Here is a 6,689-nt window from a genome sequence, read left to right as displayed (position 1 = left end):
CACAACAGGAAAACACAACAGTTATTGTTAAAAAACAGATCTGTTGGAACATTTTTCTCTGCACCCAGATTTACTCTTTCATTTAGAGCAAACAGAGGGACGTTTAATGTCATCAAAATACAAATCCGTTATTGTCATATCTTATAGTGATTAAATAGAGTTGCACAGTGGCGGAACAACTGAAAGCCGGGCCGGGAGGCACAGCACAGTGATCAGGCCCCCCCTGCGCACCCACGCACTTTTGCTCCACTACAAATATTTGAAAACTTTAGTTACTTTGTAGATTTGTATTATTATTACAACACACACTAACCACTTCAGCCCTATATACATTTCGGCCATTTGAAAATAACCGATCTACAAGCGTACATTTTGCTACCAATACTTTTGTACTTTTGCTCAAGTACATTTTGAATTCTGGACTTTTACTTGTATTTTTACATTGCAGTATTGAAACATTTTACTTTTTCCACCACTGCCGGTAAGGGTCCATTTGGTTACATTTGGGAGGTAGTTAGAAATGTGGGTGGGGCTGACAAAGCGACATTCAAAAGGGCCCATAAATGTTTTCGTATGTGTGACCATGAATAACTGAACACTTTTTCCTTTGTGTCTTTTCAGGATATGAAGTCACGTGAAGAAGACGTAAGGTAGGAACTCAATGCTGCTTGTTCAGTGAAGAGCTGCTTCTCTGCAGTGAAGATTGGTGTTCAAAGTAGGAACCATGTTTTTATTCATTTTGTTGCTGCTAGGGGTTTTGCGACAACTAAAAAAAACACAAAACAAAGGCACAGGCATGGAGCTCCTGGTTTACTGGGACGGGGTTGAATTCCCTGCTGTGCCCTGCTCATTGTATTGGCATTTATATTTGAACTGTCACATTGAATTGTTAAATGTATTACACAGGCATCAGCCTTTAGTATGGTTCACAATGTAGAGCTTTAACTTTTTAACGTATCTTAAAAATATCATATCTTACTTACGTAGATTACTTCAATCTGAATATGAATGTATATGAAGACACTGTATCCAGATGTGTAATGGGTTATTTGAAAGGTGTAAAGTGATTTTTGGTTAAATCATTGCCCCTCTCTTAAAAGTTCAAAACTCCTAAAGAACTTTTTCACTCTCCATCTAAATTCTAAAAGGTGGGTTAAGTATCACATTCTTAGTTAAGTATTACATTCTCAATTCCATCTTCCATGCTAGCATGGCATGTGAGTCAGGAGTACAAACCATGGCTCAAATGATAAAACAGGGGTTCATAATCTGAATATTCTGGGTTCAAAACTCCCAAAGAATGTTTTTCACTGTCTATCTAAATTGTGAAAGGTGAGTTAACTATTACATTCCCAATTACAGCTCCTATGTCTGCGTGGCTCAATAGGTGAATCATGGGTTTATATTCCAAAGGTTCTGGGTTCAAAGCTCCCAAAGAGCATTTTTCACTTTCCATCTAAATTGTGAAAGGTGAGTTAACTATGACATTCCCGATTGCTTCTTCCATGCTAGCATGGCTCAAATGATAAATCAGGGGTTTATAATTCAAAGGTTCTGGGTTTAAAGCTCTCAAAGAGCATTTTTCACTTTCCATCTAAATTGTAAAAGGTGAGTTAAGTATTACATTCCCGATTACATCTCCTATGCCAGCGTGGCTCAATAGATGAATCAGGGGTTTATAAACCAAAGGTTCAGGGTTCAAACCTCAACTAATACAAAAGACAACTCCAACAACTAATACAAAATATCTCAAACAACCAAAACAACAATCAATACAAAACTTCAAAGTGCTTCAATAAAAAAAACATAAAACAGTGGTAAAAAAAACAACAAATAAGTCAGCTATAATACTAATAATGTCAATGACATACAACAAATATTGCTTTGCTTAAGGGTGTGTACATTTATTAAGCTCCTCCCACTGGAGGTGGGCTTTACCCATGCTCCTCCCCCTCCTACCGGAGCTAAAAGAGGGCGGGAGGAGGGAGGCGGGCTGATTCCATGCTCCTCGCCTTAAAAAGAGCAAAGATAGAGATTTACCAGGACCAAGATTCAAACCCCCAACCTTCCACCTGCGAGGCCTCTCCTTTTCTCTTGCGCCACCAGGCTTTTCACACTAATTAGAAACTCGAGGTCATATTTGAAGTTTAAGGGAGAGGTGCCAGGTCAAAAGTTGAAAGTCTACAGCAAACACCTCTCCCCCTGACAGAATGACTGAATTTACTAGATTCACTGATGATCAGGGTTCATTATGACACAACTTTTTTTGAGTTTTAGGTTATTGTTAAAAAAACATCTGTTGAAAAAAAAATGCAACGGATGGTTGGAGAGCAAACAGAGGGATGTTTAATGTTATCAAAACACATATTCATTATTGTCATATCTTAAAGTCATTTATCAATTTCAGAAGACCAAAACTAGCAGTTTAATGTGTGAACCTGGCTCAGAGTTCAAACAAAATAAGAGCAATACACTTAAATACAAAATTGATAATGAATATAAAGACAAAGACTAATTAACTAATTGTTTATGAGTGAGTTAGTCTGCAGAATCTGTAGTAGATGTGTGTAAAGCAGTGGTTTTCAAAGTGGGTTCCAGGGGACCCTCATGGTTTCCTGAGGGGGTTCTAAATGTCCCCTTACATTTCTGTAACTCCCGAGAGTGTACAAAATGGAACCAAATGGACCCCTAATGGTCCATTTGTACACTCTCAGAGATATGGGGGTCATTGAAATTAAAATGTCTTAGAAGTAATGAGTTGGATGATGGATACAAACCAAAAGACAAACAAGCAGAGGGGAGAATGAGAGACTCCAAAAGTAATGAAGACTGCTGTCACTATGCGAGTCAGGAGGGAGTGCAGGACAGAAAGACCAAGGCAAACTAGTTCAGATACAAGGAGTTTTCTTTTTTTTTTATTATGACAAAAACCAGGGAACACAAGGAGCACGAGAAGGACTAGGAAGGCACTTGCAAGTTTCACTTGTAAAAGCACAAGAAGATAGCCTACATACACCGAATCAAGGAGACTAGATCAAACACTAAGATACTCACAGACAACTACATACAACAAACAGACTGGCAGTGAAGGGCAATCAGGAACACATTGTAGACACAGGTGCATATGTATGCACAATCAACACACGATTGGCTAGGGCTAAACAAGACACAGGTGAACAACATTTGCAAATGACAGGGTGAGACAAGACAGGTAGCAGCAAACAGGAAACACTCAGACATCACTACAAAACAAAAGGTACACAAGTGTAAATTAAAACTAGAACTAAGATGCATTTCTAAAATATGTAAAGAAACACAACTGTATTGTAAAACACCAAGTATAACTAAGAAGCAAGGAACACAACAGGAAAACACAACAGTTATTGTTAAAAAACAGATCTGTTGGAACATTTTTCTCTGCACCCAGATTTACTCTTTCATTTAGAGCAAACAGAGGGACGTTTAATGTCATCAAAATACAAATCCGTTATTGTCATATCTTATAGTGATTAAATAGAGTTGCACAGTGGCGGAACAACTGAAAGCCGGGCCGGGAGGCACAGCACAGTGATCAGGCCCCCCCTGCGCACCCACGCACTTTTGCTCCACTACAAATATTTGAAAACTTTAGTTACTTTGTAGATTTGTATTATTATTACAACACACACTAACCACTTCAGCCCTATATACATTTCGGCCATTTGAAAATAACCGATCTACAAGCGTACATTTTGCTACCAATACTTTTGTACTTTTGCTCAAGTACATTTTGAATTCTGGACTTTTACTTGTATTTTTACATTGCAGTATTGAAACATTTTACTTTTTCCACCACTGCCGGTAAGGGTCCATTTGGTTACATTTGGGAGGTAATTAGAAATGTGGGTGGGGCTGACAAAGCGACATTCAAAAGGGCCCATAAATGTTTTCGTATGTGTGACCATGAATAACTGAACACTTTTTCCTTTGTGTCTTTTCAGGATATGAAGTCACGTGAAGAAGACGTAAGGTAGGAACTCAATGCTGCTTGTTCAGTGAAGAGCTGCTTCTCTGCAGTGAAGATTGGTGTTCAAAGTAGGAACCATGTTTTTATTCATTTTGTTGCTGCTAGGGGTTTTGCGACAACTAAAAAAAACACAAAACAAAGGCACAGGCATGGAGCTCCTGGTTTACTGGGACGGGGTTGAATTCCCTGCTGTGCCCTGCTCATTGTATTGGCATTTATATTTGAACTGTCACATTGAATTGTTAAATGTATTACACAGGCATCAGCCTTTAGTATGGATCACAATGTAGAGCTTTAACTTTTTAACGTATCTTAAAAATATCATATCTTACTTACGTAGATTACTTCAATCTGAATATGAATGTATATGAAGACACTGTATCCAGATGTGTAATGGGTTATTTGAAAGGTGTAAAGTGATTTTTGGTTAAATCATTGCCCCTCTCTTAAAGGTTCAAAACTCCTAAAGAACTTTTTCACTCTCCATCTAAATTCTAAAAGGTGGGTTAAGTATCACATTCTTAGTTAAGTATTACATTCTCAATTCCATCTTCCATGCTAGCATGGCATGTGAGTCAGGAGTACAAACCATGGCTCAAATGATAAAACAGGGGTTCATAATCTGAATATTCTGGGTTCAAAACTCCCAAAGAATGTTTTTCACTGTCTATCTAAATTGTGAAAGGTGAGTTAACTATTACATTCCCAATTACAGCTCCTATGTCTGCGTGGCTCAATAGGTGAATCATGGGTTTATATTCCAAATGTTCTGGGTTCAAAGCTCCCAAAGAGCATTTTTCACTTTCCATCTAAATTGTGAAAGGTGAGTTAACTATGACATTCCCGATTGCTTCTTCCATGCTAGCATGGCTCAAATAATAAATCAGGGGTTTATAATCCAAAGGTTCTGGGTTTAAAGCTCCCAAAGAGCATTTTTCACTGTCCATCTAAATTGTAAAAGGTGAGTTAAGTATTACATTCCCGATTACATCTCCTATGCCAGCGTGGCTCAATAGATGAATCAGGGGTTTATAAACCAAAGGTTCAGGGTTCAAACCTCAACTAATACAAAAGACAATTCCAACAACTAATACAATATATCTCAAACAACCAAAACAACAATCAATACAAAACTTCAAAGTGCCTCAATAAAAAAACATAAAACAGTGGTCAAAAAAATAACAAATAAGTCAGCTGTAATACTAATAATGTCAATGACATACAACAAACATTGCTTTGCTTAAGGGTGTGTACATTTATTAAGCTCCTCCCACTGGAGGTGGGCTTTACCCATGCTCCTCCCCCTCCTACCAGGGCGTGAGGCGGGCTGATTCCACGCTCCTCGCCTTAAAAAGAGCAAAGATAGAGATTTACCAGGACCAAGATTCAAACCCCCAACCTTCCACCTGCGCGGCCTCTCCTTTTCTCTTGCGCCACCAGGCTTTTCACATTAATTAGAAACTCAAGGTCATATTTGAAGTTTAAGGGAGAGGTGGCAGGTCAAAAGTTGAAACTCTACAGCAAACACCTCTCCCCCTGACAGAATGACTGAATCTGCTAGATTCACTGATGATCAGGGTTCATTATGACACAACTTTTTTTGAGTTTTAGGTTATTGTTAAAAAAACATCTGTTGAAAAAAAAAGATGCAACGGATGGTTGGAGAGCAAACAGAGGGATGTTTAATGTTATCAAAACACATATTCATTATTGTCATATCTTAAAGTCATTTATCAATTTCAGAAGACCAAAACTAGCAGTTTAATGTGTGAACCTGGCTCAGAGTTCAAACAAAATAAGAGCAATACACTTAAATACAGAATTGATAATGAATATAAAGACAAAGGCTAATTAACTAATTGTTTATGAGTGAGTTAGTCTGAAAACCACTGCTTTACACACATCTACTACAGATTCTGCAAAGTGGGTTCCAGGGGACCCTCATGGTTTCCTGAGGCCGGGGGTTCTAAATGTCCCCTTACATTTCTGTAACTCCCGAGAGTGTACAAAATGGAACCAAATGGACCCCTAATGGTCCATTTGTACACTCTCAGAGATATGGGGGTCATTGAAATTAAAATGTCTTAGAAGTAAAGAGTTGGATGATGGACGCAAACCAAAAGACAAACAAGCCGAGGGGAGAATGAGAGACTCCAAAAGTAATGAAGACTGCTGTCACTATGCGAGTCAGGAGGGAGTGCAGGACAGAAAGACCAAGGCAGACTAGTTCAAGGAACACAGATGTACACAACAAGAAAACAGTTATTGTTAAAAAACTGATCTGTTGGATTTTTTTTCTCTGCACCCAGATGTACTCTTTCATTGAGATTAAACAGAGGGATGTTTAATGTCATCAAAATACAAATCCGTTATTGTTATATCTCATAGTCATTAAATAGAGTTGCATCTTCCATATCAGTGTGGCTCAGGAAATATACCAGGGATTTATAAGCTGAAGGTTTAGGCTTTGAAACGCCTTAATATGATTTTTCACTCTCAATCTAAAATCGAAGAGGTTGGTTAAGTATTATACTTAAAGTTTACTACTCGATCCGAGTATACTTATATACTTAAAGTATACGACTCGATCCGAGTATACTTATATACTTAAAGTATACTTAAAGTTTACTACTTAAAGTATACCACTCAATCCGAGTATACTTATATACTTAAAGTATACTTA

This window comes from Gymnoscopelus braueri, assembly GCF_963280865.1.
Source record: "Gymnoscopelus braueri genome assembly, chromosome: 11".
NCBI lineage: Eukaryota > Metazoa > Chordata > Actinopteri > Myctophiformes > Myctophidae > Gymnoscopelus > Gymnoscopelus braueri.
Note: the sequence above shows the minus strand (reverse complement) of the source record.